General features: G+C 39.6%; 1 protein-coding gene across 1 annotated transcript in view; it reads right to left on the bottom strand.

Moving 5' to 3' along the window:
• The window catches only part of TENM1 (teneurin transmembrane protein 1), an 893,298-nt gene that overhangs the window by 73,942 nt on the left and 807,287 nt on the right, over positions 1 to 12,069 (bottom strand). The window lies entirely within an intron of this gene.

Below are 12,069 nucleotides of genomic sequence, written 5' to 3'. Positions count from 1 at the left end.
AAATGGAAAGACATTTTAAAGACACATGGGTTCAATTTTACTCAGCATAGGCAGGACAGTCATGGGAGAGGTGTGTTGGGACACACATTCACTTCTTTGTGTATCAAAAAGTAACATATGAACATAAAGCCAGATCTAATGATTTTGTTTGGCATGACTTTACATTTTCACCCCTTTGATACTTGCTTCCTCCTACAAACAGAAAAAGAAATCTCTAAAATAATTGGGAAAAGATGGTGGAGGTAGTATAAGTTACATTTCTTTTATGGTATAGATGCATAGGCCACTGCTTCTATTCAGGGTTGCATTAAGAAATAAGTGACTTGGAAAGCATTAGAATTATTTTCATCAATTCACACTGAGTTAACAGGGAGTTTGTAATAATTCTGATAAATGGCAATGAGCTTTTTTCTCTGTATTATCTACTAAGAGGAAGGCCGTAGAGCAAAATTATGACATTACACAGGGAATGGCCGAACTTCTAGAAAAATAACAGCCAATAAAATTTTCAGTTTTTATACACTGTTAATTGCAGCCTGGTTTCTTGGAAAGTATACTTGTACTATAATAGCAGTAAGAAGGTATGGGTTCTAGTACTGAATATACTATGTACGCCAGATGTGTGCCTTTGAATTGAGTCATTTATCTCCAAATTGAGGTCTCCTATTATGTACAATAGAGGGGAAAAAAGGTCTGTCTCATCCAAGATGACCAGCTGCTCTGGTTTTCCCAGGACTGAGGCAGAGGTCAAGGGTTTTTTTGTTGTTGTTGTTTTGTTTTAAAAGACTTATTTATTTATCTGAAAGACAGAATTAAAGAGAGGCAGAGTCAGAGAAAGAGAGAGAGAGAATCTTCTCTTCCCTAGTTCACTCCCCAAATGGCTACAATGGCAGGGGCTGGGCCAGGCTGAAGCCAGGAGCCAGGAGTTTCATCTGGGTCTCCCACATAGGTCTAGGGGACATGAGCCATCTAGTGCTGTGTTCCCAGGTGCAGTAGCAGGGAGCTGGATTGGAAGTGGAACAGCCGGTACCTGAACCAGTGCCCATATTGGATGCAGGCATTGCAGGCAGCGGCTTTACCCAGCCCCCAGAGCTCAGTTTAAAATTAAGACAGAGCTGGAAAAATGGGGATGAGCGGGTCACTTGATGCCTAGGTTGTTGTAAGTATCTTATGAGATAATAAATCTAATGGGACTGACATTGTGGCACAGTTAAGCTGCCACTTGTGACACTTGCATCCTATATTAGAGTACTTGTTAGAGTCCCAACTGCTCTGCTTCTGATCCAGCTCCCTGCTAATGCACCTGGGAAAGCAGTGGATGTTGGCTCAAGTACCTGGATCCCTGCTATTCACATGAAAGACCCAGATGAAGTTCCAGGGTCCTGGCTTAGGCCTGATCCAGCTCCGGCCATTGCGGCCATTTGAGGAGTGAATCAGCAGATGGAAGATCTCTCTCTCTCTCTCTTTTCTATGTCATTCTGCCTTTCAAGTAAATAAATAAATCTTAAAGTATTTAGACAGAAAATTAAAAAATAATAATTGTAAAAAGTGTCAGACACATATAAAGAACACATGATTCAACTCTGTCTTCTGTTGGTGCTATTGACAGTGCTCTGGAAAATAACCACATGGAATTAATGTAGCCCTCCCCACCTGCCTTATTCACAGGGCTTATATTCCAAGACCCCTAGTGGATGCCTGAAACTGGACAGTAAGTCCTATATATACTATGTTTTTCATATACATACATACCTAGGGTATAGGTCTAAGTTTAATTTATAAATTAGGCACATAAGAGATTAACAATACTTAATGATTACAGAGAACAATTATAGCAATGTACTGAAATAAAAGTTATGCAAATGTAGTCTCTTAAAAATGTTATATTGTACTGTACTCACCCTCCTTGTCATGATGTGAGATGCCTATGTGATGAAATGAAGGACACAGGCATTGTGCTGGATGCTTAGACTATCATGAAAGGGTTACAACTGAGGCAATACCACAACAGCTTATATCATAACCAAGATGATTATTGACTAATGAACAAGTGGCATTATATGGTGGTACTTCCAAAAATTCATGGAAATGTGTGTTATGAAAAAAACTATGGGGTCTGGCACTGTGGTGTAGTAGGTAGAGCCACTGCCTGCAGTGCTGGCATCCCATATGGGCGCTGCTGGGTCAAGTTCTGGCTGCTCCACTTTCAATCCAACTCTCTGCTATGGTCTGGGAAAGCAGTGGAGGGTGGCCTAAGTCCTTGGGTCCCTGTACCCGCATGGGAGACCCTTAAGAAGCTCCCGGCTTCCAATTGGCACAGCTCCAGCCGTTGTGGCCATCTGGGGAGTGAAAGTGGATAGAGATCTCTCTCTCTCTCTCTCTCTCTCTCTCTCTCTCTCTCTTTCTTTCTGCCTCTCTATAACTCTGCCTTTCAAATAAATAAATAAATAAGAGAAAATTATGTAGGATGGAGTAGGACAGCACAAGATTTCGTTATGCTTCTCAGAATGGTATGCAATCTAAAACTTTTGAGTTGTTTATTTCTAGAATTTTCCACTTAATATTTTTGGATTCTGTTTGGCCATTGGTAACTGAAATTGTGGAACATGAAGTGACAAATGAGGGGGAAGGGAGTACTGTACACTCAAACTAGTCTATATTTTAGTCTTTTTCTATTTTCATTTTATTCAGACCTAGTAAAACTTATTAAAAATATGTTGAAGTTAGAAATTTCTGTTCTAACAAGCATGTCCTTTTACCACCACCACCACTACCACTACCACCACATGTGCGCGCACACACACATACACATATACACATACACTAATTTTCCTGGCAAAGGGTGAACTCATCCAAAAATAATTTATAAACCCAATATAATAAACTGTTTTGTAGCGAACTATAGAAATGATCCCTGAAAGTATAGTCTTATTGGGATGGACTCAAGACAAACATGTTCTCCAGGCTCTTCAGCCAAACTTGCATCTCCCAGAGTGTATCCTCTGCCAAGGCTGCATCCCGAGGAGCAACAACGGACACTGGTAGTGATGGATCTGGGATTTCCTCAACAGTAAATACACTCACACCAATTTCCTTCTTTCTTCTGTGCACTTCAAACCCTCAGATTGGTTCTGGTTCAGATTCAGCAGGTGTATCAGATGTGAGGGTGGAACTTGAGTTTGACAGAACAATTTACCAAGAAGGGTATCTTCCTATGGAACCCTACCTACAATCTAGCAAGGTACGTATGATCAAGAATATATTCCCAGGCCAAAAATCTGAGAGGCTTCCTCTAGAGAAATTAAGTAAGTTACCTGAAAAATGGAAAGTTTTATGATTTGTGTATGGATTTTCTGTCACCTAATGGCATTCTGGGGGTCCCAAAGTTAACAGTGGACTCTATCCATGAGCAGCTACATCAATATCCAGGAAAATGGCAACACCAATTTTGGTGAACAACGTACAGAAGTGCTAGCATGGTCTATGATCCTAAGAAAGGTTCCGTCTCACTAGTAAGCAGGAAAATGCAAAGTCATACAGAGATATTACTCCTAGTGCATCAGACTGGCATAAGTTAGTAGTGTAAGTCTACTTCTGGTATGGCTTATTCATTTACAGTCTTCCATTTAATAAATATTTACTACCTAACAGGCATCAAGCCTAGTTTTAGTGCTGAGGATGCAATAATGAACAGAAGACCCAAGCCCCGTCCTGCAGTTTGTGTAGAGCTGAGCAAAGTGCAGGCCAGGTGCTTGTATTGCTAATAAACTTGTTTGCTAATCAACTTGCTGATAAAGCCTATTGCAAAGTCATTTAACAGTATCTGTTCAAAAACAAACACTACCACTTTGAGCTTTAACAGGCTTGAACATACATGATGTGTGAGGACTCTGGTAAACATGCAATTCATTACTCCTTGAAAACAAAATAACGTGTACATATGGACATTTGTTACTGGTGTCAAAGCCATCATCCAAAGTGCAGAAACACATGCATAAAATTGTTAAAAAATATTGAGGAGTGGGATTAGGAAGCAATAATGTCAAAAAGTCTGAACATCTGGTCAATATTTTGTACAAGTATATGACACCCAATGTATCTAAAAATTTCTATGTCTGAATTTTTCTATCAATGGGAAACATATGGAATGATGGTTACAAAACTGTTAGTAGTTGAAATCTCAAAATTGAGATAATTATTTTTTCTGTGAAAAAAGCTTTTTGAAACTTATGTAAAAACTATGAACATGAGTTGGTTGTATACTCCAAATCTCATACATTATCAAAGTTTTACAGTAAGTATTGAAAATAATAAACTATCAAAAATTTGGGGGGTTGGCTTGTTTGGAGGTAACATGAAATATCATAAAACATTCATTGAAAATATGAAAGAATTATGTATGGATTTTAAGGTTTTTAATGCTAAAAATAAATTCACCTTTTAATTCAAAAAAAATAAAAATAAACTGTTTTTTAGGTGAGCTAATTTGTTGATAGGAGTTTAATATTAAGATTTGGATGTATCATCTACTTTGATTAATAACTTTGATATTCTTCATGAAGTACTAATCTTTAGTATCTGTGAAAATTGCAGATTCATTTTATGATCCCCTGACTACCTCTAAAGTCATCTATGCTTTGTTGAGTTCTCCAAGGAAACAAGTATGTCCACATGAGGGAATTCCAACAAATACCTTTTTCATTTCTAGAGGCATAAAGATTTTTAAAGCACTTTAAAAAAGGACTTTTAAGATTGGGACAGAGCAAATGATCATGGCATGTGAACATTTATTTCATTTCCATTTTGGTTGAGGATGAACCAAGGGAAATCTGTACTTTTCATTTTTGTTTATGTTTTGGCAAAATCAATTTCTTGACTGCCCAGAATTTGGTCTGGGTAGTGGCAGGCCTATGATTTTAGGACCACCTTTTATAACTTCTATATTAAATATCACTGAGTGTGAAATTTAAACTTTGGCTGTCATAAGATGATGGACTCGAAGTTCAAGACTCAAGTCTGGAGAGAGACAGGCTGAGAGTAGATGTGATCAAGGTGTGTAAAATCATGAATCATTTACTAAATGTATACTGAATGTCACTGTGCTAGGCTCTGTGAGGGTAAAGGACAAAAAACCTGGGAACACTGAAGCTAAGACTAAGAATACTCTGAAAGTTTAGACAATTAAGGAAGTTAAAAATAAAATGAAGTATTCTTAGTAGGAGGCAGTAAATATAGAGAATCTGATCCTCTGAAAATCTGAGGAGGTCCTCAAAGGGTATAGAAAAATAAATGTATGTCTCACTAGCATATTTGGAAGGATCTTTACATCTTTGTGCTAACATCAGAGAAAGATAATTCTGTACCTTGACTACTACTTCTCATCCTCATCAGACTGTGAAGTGTGGGCTGATCCAGGCAGGATAATCCTGCACTTCACATAGTTTTCCCATTTTTAACTTTTATAAAGTTCTAAACATTGCATTTCTCTTTCTCTGTTCCTATAAGCTGAGTTCCACAGATCAGTGCCCTTTGAAATAACTCTGGCCTTATTAAATACTCACTACTGCATTTGCCCTCAGGGTTTTTTCTCCTGACAGTTTGTAAAATAGTCTCCTTTCATATATTTGTGTAGTAACTTCTTTTATCGTGGTCCAAATTCCAAACACACTCCTTTTTCCTTGAGACTCTTTAATTAACTTTGATTGGGCTATGACTTATGTTTGAGGTTGAAAAGAAATAGTAGAAAGGACTACGAAGGTACTGTGTGATGGGTGCTTTATAAATGTACCTAGTCATATTCATATATATATATATATATTCATACATATTTTCCTTCCATGATGAACCACCCAACCATCCAATGCACAAAGCCTCCAAATACCTTTACAAACTCATCTCTGGTGAACTTTAAGGGGTGTTTAATTTGATTTTCACTGAGGATAAAAATCAAACTGGAAACTGTAGGCAGGCAAAGGAGAATTATATTTTTGTCCACTACTTGGGGAGGTTTCCCCTTCCAACATGAGTACTGTTATAACCCAGAGCTAGTGATGATGCAGTGTGATCTCCTACTGTTTGTTAGACTGAGTGGGAGGAGGTGACACATACCCAGGATATTTTAAGCCTTATTCTTCAGAGACAGGAAAGTGAGTGATTTCAGATCACAGAAAGCCATCAGGGGCTAGCAAGATCTGCAGATTCAATTTAGTTTCAAATTTTGATATTGCTCTATCCAGACCTCCAAAACTTGGTATCCAGTGTTGTGGGTATCCAATTTATTCTGTATTTTTTTTCAATTACTTTTTTAAAATTGATTTGACAGGTAGAGTTATAGACAGTGAGAAAGAGAGACAGAGAGAAAGGCCTTCCTTCCGTTGGTTCATTTCCCAAATGGCCACCACGGCTGGTGCTGCGCCAATCCGAAGCTTGGAGCCAGGTGCTTCCTCCTGATCTCCCGTGCGGGTGCAGGGGCCCAAGTACCTGGGCCACCCTCCACTGCCCTCCCGGGCCACAGCAGAGAGCTGGACTGGAAGAGGAGCAACCGGGACTAGAACCTGGTGCCCATAGGGGATGCCGGTGCCGCAGGCGGAGGATTAACGAAGTGAGCCATGGCGCTGGTCCCGGCATAATTTATTCTAATGGCTATGCCCATGGATGTGCTTACTGACATTGTTTTTGTAAGAACTTAAAACATAATCAAAGGTACAGTTATTGGATAAGAAAAAGAAAAGAGTTAAAGGCACAAATATATAAATCTCTAAAATAACCATGAAGTTAGGCAGTACTGCTGGGGAGGTGGGGTGGAGGTGGGAAGACCAACACACAACAGCTTGAGTCCCCATACTTGCACCCCCTCCACCAAGGAAAACACTGGGCTCAGATACCCAGACAGCATATTTAGCTTGGAGCACATTTTTGCATTTGTGAGAAAATAACTAAATCCTTGTAAATTAGTGCACGTAATGAAAGCACTGCCAAATCATAACCTGGAAGTGTGAATGGTGCCATCTCAATTCATCAGCATTAAGCCAAAGAAGCTCTTTCCATGGAGGGATCAGCTCATAAATAAATTGTATCTTTAAAAAAAATCTTGGAGGAGAGCGGCAAGATGGCAGAATAGGAAGGGAGCACATTGATAGTTCATCAAGACACACGTTAATATAAGTGGAGATACTGCAGGGTCAAGGAAGAGTAGGGGAAGAAACAGCAGAGGAAACTCTTCCGGAACTAGTGATTCACAGTGGACCTGCGTGGAGAGCGTGGGAGCCCAAGTTCGGGACACCAGCGGCAGACTCAACACACCAGCGCTGGAACGCGAGGTGAGCCGAACCTCCATAGCCCGAGATACCAGCAGGCAAGCAGAAAGAGGAGACTAGAGGGAACGAGGCTTGAAACTCCGTGGGGAAAAGTTCACCAGGCTAACTAGAAGAGAGAGAGGAAAAAAAAAAAAAAAGTGACCGATACGGACACGAGTTTCTCTCTCTCCGCTCACCTCTCAAAGGCGAGCAAGACAAAGAGCAGGCGCCATTTTGGACATACGTCATAAGCAGGGTGACCTCAGGTCTGCACCCGCCCTGAGCCTAGCAGAAAAACCTGACTCTGGGGGTAGGGGTGAAATAACAGGAGATTGGCATCTAACTTGGCAACCCAGTGGGAGACTGCAGAATTGGAGCCCACACCGAGGGGAGCAGAGATTCCCTGTGTGGTCCTTGGGAAAGAGCTTCTAATCTCTGGCTCCTGTGGGTATATCATTTGCCTGCTAACTACCTCCAAGTACGTTCAGCTGTGTGGAATTACTTCCCTTTTGAATCAAAAAAAAAAAAAAAAAAAAAAAAAAGAAAGAGAGATTTACCACGCCTAACCTGGGAGTGTCATCTTTGACACACACTCAGCCCTGAGGAACCAAACACAGCTCTCAGTCCACACTCATCTCAAGCCTCTAAGGCTCCACCGAAAGCAGACAGTCCACTTAATATAGAGCCATAGTGTAACAAGAAAAAACACCACAGTGAAGAAACCAAATATCTCCAACATGCCAAACAACAAATGCAGAAATCGAGGTAACAAGAACAAGGAAGACACTATGACGCCCCCAAATGAAAAAGACACCCCAATGCAAGATTATGAAGATGATGAGATCGAAGAAATGCAAGAAGCGGATCTCAAAAAATTGATAAGAACATTAAGAAGTTCTCAAAAACAAATTCTTGAACTACAGAAATCCTTCATGGACAAGATAGAAAATCTCTCTCGTGAAAGTGAAATATTAAGGAGGAATCAAAATGAAATGAAACAATTAGTGGAACAAGAAACTCTGATAGTGACGAGAAATCATAATGAAATGAAGAATTCAATAGATCAAATGACAAACACATTAGAGAGCCTTAAAAACAGAATGGGCGAAGCAGAAGAGAGAATATCGGACTTAGAAGACAGAGAACAGGAAAGGAAACAGGCAAACCAAAGAAAAGAAGAAGAAATCAGAAATCTAAAAAATATTGTTGGGAATCTACAGGATACTATTAAAAAACCCAACATTCGGGTTCTAGGAGTTCCTGAAGGCATGGAGAGGGAGAAAGGATTAGAAGGCATTTTCAGTGACATATTAGCAGAAAATTTCCCAGGTTTGGAGAAGGACAGAGGCATCTTAGTACAGGAAGCTTATAGAACCCCTAATAAACATGACCAAAAGAGATCCTCACCACGACATGTTGTAATCAAACTCACCACAGTGAAACACAAAGAAAAAATCCTAAAATGTGCAAGAGAGAAACGTCAGATTACTCTTAGAGGATCTCCAATTAGACTCACAGCAGACTTCTCATCAGAAACCCTACAAGCTAGAAGGGAATGGCGAGACATAGCCCAGGTACTAAGAGAGAAAAACTGCCAGCCCAGAATATTATATCCTGCAAAGCTCTCATTTGTGAATGAATGTGAAATTAAGACTTTTCATAGCAAACAGAAACTGAAAGAATTTGTTGCCACTCATCCTGCCCTGCAAAAGATGCTTAAAGATGTCTTACACACAGAAACACAGAAACATGGTCACCAATATGAAAGAAGGTAAAGGAAGGAAACCTCACAGCAAAAGATCACAGGAAGCTCAATTTCTCTTTGACATAGAATTAAACTCTGATGCTCTGTTAAAGCAATGTGTTAATCTATTATGTTCTCTTGATGTCTGTTAAATTCTAATTGTTCAAAAACAGCTGAATTTTTATTAAGAGCTATGGGTTATGTAAATATGTGCTTATTTTCAAAGATTTGAATAATCACCTTGTAACAAGATCAAATTTGGTCTATGAGTTTATAATTTTAAACATGGCGACTTAAAGTCTTTTGTCATCCACAGTTATATATGATGTGCTGCTCATAAAACTAAAGCGTTGTTGGTTCTGTGTTTAGCTGTCCTCCTATAGGTTCCTATGGACTTTTTCCAGCCACTTCCATTGTATTCAGTACTTTGGGATGGCTCTGTAAACAGATGAAGCCAATAATGTATTAACAGTACCAACTGAGAGAAAGTATGGTTAACTGAGGTTACTAAAAAAGCAATTCAAATCAATTGGCAATCTACAAAAAGAGTTAAAGATTTTAAAAGCTATTATTAAAATTGCTATATTGGTCTATTATGTTATGTTATATGTGTGTACATATTGTATGTCCACATGGGGAAATTTTATTAAGAGGTTTATTTTAAATGGCTTATAGATAAGATTGTCCATAAATTTAAGCTGCTAAAATCAATCAAAGATACATTTTAATTTGTGTGACCTGAATCTGTGTATCATATGTTTTAAACTTGTTGGTAGAAAGAAACTAAAAACATTTTAGATGGTTGTGCTTAAGTTTACTGGTTAAATAAACTACACCATGTTAGATATTTAAGAGGTGTTTTCAAATACATGATTCTTAAAATTTCTAGAAGGCATTGGACCTTCTGGTAAATGTTTTCTTAAGTTGTTATCTAATGGTTGAAACTGTTTGCTAAGTATTCATGTGATATTGCTATTGTCAGTAAGCGATCTAGGACTTACTCCCTCATTTCTCTATTCTAAGCCCAACTTCTTCTTTCATTTCTCTATTCTCTTCAAGGTAGGAAACTAATTCTATTATGAAGGAATCTGTAGGACGCACAATTTAATCTTTAGACCTTATAAAAGAGATGGCTAACATTTTTCCGTAATAGCATAGCCAAAATAAGAACTTAAATAATAATCTCATAGCTAGATTCACTTCGCCATCAGCAAAGTATACAGTAAGTAGAAAAAACCTCCCTTTCAGACCAAAGGGAAAGAAAGTTTTAAAGTGAGAATATAATTTTCCTCATGGGCATTGTCTACCTTAGAAAAACTACTACAGAACATGCCTGTGACTATAGACTTGTAGTTCAGGCCACCGAAGTTTAGAGATGGGACACGGGCACTCCCTTGACTTGCATCCTCTGGTCTGCTTTAACACAAACCAGGAGGAAAAGAAAGCTAGGCATCAGAAGCAATGGGTGGCAGGCCTATTAATGGCTGATCTGTACAGTGATCTGCCCTCAAGGAGACCCAACAGGCCAGTCCACTGCAGTGGCTTTCAATGTGGTAAGCCTGGGCTTCAGCAGAAGTCAGCTTGTGAAGAGCCCTGGCAGCTCTGCCAAGAGTTGGATCACTGGAAATGGACCTGCCCTGGAGTCGAAGGATGCCCAGGTCAGAGCCACAGATCTTATTGGCTCTAAGCTGAAAAGCCCTTCACTCAGCCCAACTTCCAAAGTGACCACTGCAGCTGAGGGTGTGGTCAAGTAGGGTCAGCAACATTGAAGGCAGAACTGTAAATTTCTTGTTAGAGATGCCCCCTGCCTTTACCTGGCCAGCTCTCCTCCCAGCCCAGCCAAGTAATGAAAGTCAACAGAGTGCCTTCCCCTAGGAGGTTCACACCTCCCTTAGGATATACCCCATGTGAAGAGATAGATAGGTCTGGGCCTCTGAATTTACAAGGCCTAAAGCCCACCAGAGTATTATCAAGCCCCTTCTATCAGGTTCTATTTGCCTCTCAATCAGAAAACTTAATTGTAGCTTAGACAGCACCTTTCTTAGCTCCTCTAATAATGACTCTGTCCTTTGTTCTAGACCCTGTCTAGCGTACTCGGGCCTCATTCCTTCGTAATCATAACCTCTACTCTACCACCAATGGCTCTACTCCCAACCTGTGTGTACTGATGGTCCTCTTCCCCACTTAATGCTGTATAATTGTTCAAACCTGGTTAATGCCACTCTTAGGATCATTGGTTACTATCCTCACTCTGTCTTTTATGACCTTGTCTAAATATGATCAGAGTCGGCAACTTGGAAGGATTCCATAGCCTTGGCAACTCATGACGACAGCCTAGGGTGGTTACTGGCGCCATAAACTAGAGTGTCAATTTGTTGGGTCAACAACAGGAGCCACTGTGCACTTGCTCCTCATGTGGGATCTCTGTCCTTAATGTGCTGTACATTGTGATTTGATGCTATAACTAGTACTCAAACAGTATGTTTCACTTTGTGTGTCTATGTGAGTGCAAACTGTTGAAACCTTTATACTAAATTGATCTTCTGTATATAAAGAGAATTGAAAATGAATCTTGATGCAAATGGAAGGGGAGAGGGAGCGGGAGAGGGGAGGGTTGCGGGTGGGAGGGAAGTTATGGGAGGGGGAAGCCACTGTAATCCATAAGCTGTACACTGGAAATTTATATTCATTAAATAAAAGTTTAAAAAAAAATCTTCACAACATCTTATCCAAAATAGGGGACATTATATAATATCTGAACTGCAGGTTTTGTTCTCTGAGAAGCATTGCTTTGTAGGAAATGGCTGCAAATTACAGGTGAAATTATTTGACTTCTTCCCTTGTCTTATTATCCTCCAATGAATAAGTACTATAATTCTTGACAAGTGAGTGCCTAAAGCTCGGGCATCTTGTATAGTTACTAATAAATTTATCACCTCTTGGGGAAGATGCTGCTGCTGATCAATATGGAGGAAGAGAGGTATCCTGATGTGATCACTGGGAGTCCAGATGTGGCACTTAATAGCCTGG

The sequence above is a fragment of the Lepus europaeus genome, chromosome X, assembly GCF_033115175.1.
Source record: "Lepus europaeus isolate LE1 chromosome X, mLepTim1.pri, whole genome shotgun sequence".
Lineage (NCBI taxonomy): Eukaryota > Metazoa > Chordata > Mammalia > Lagomorpha > Leporidae > Lepus > Lepus europaeus.
The sequence above is the reverse complement of the archived record's forward strand: the minus strand, read 5'-3'. Positions and strand labels throughout refer to the sequence as shown.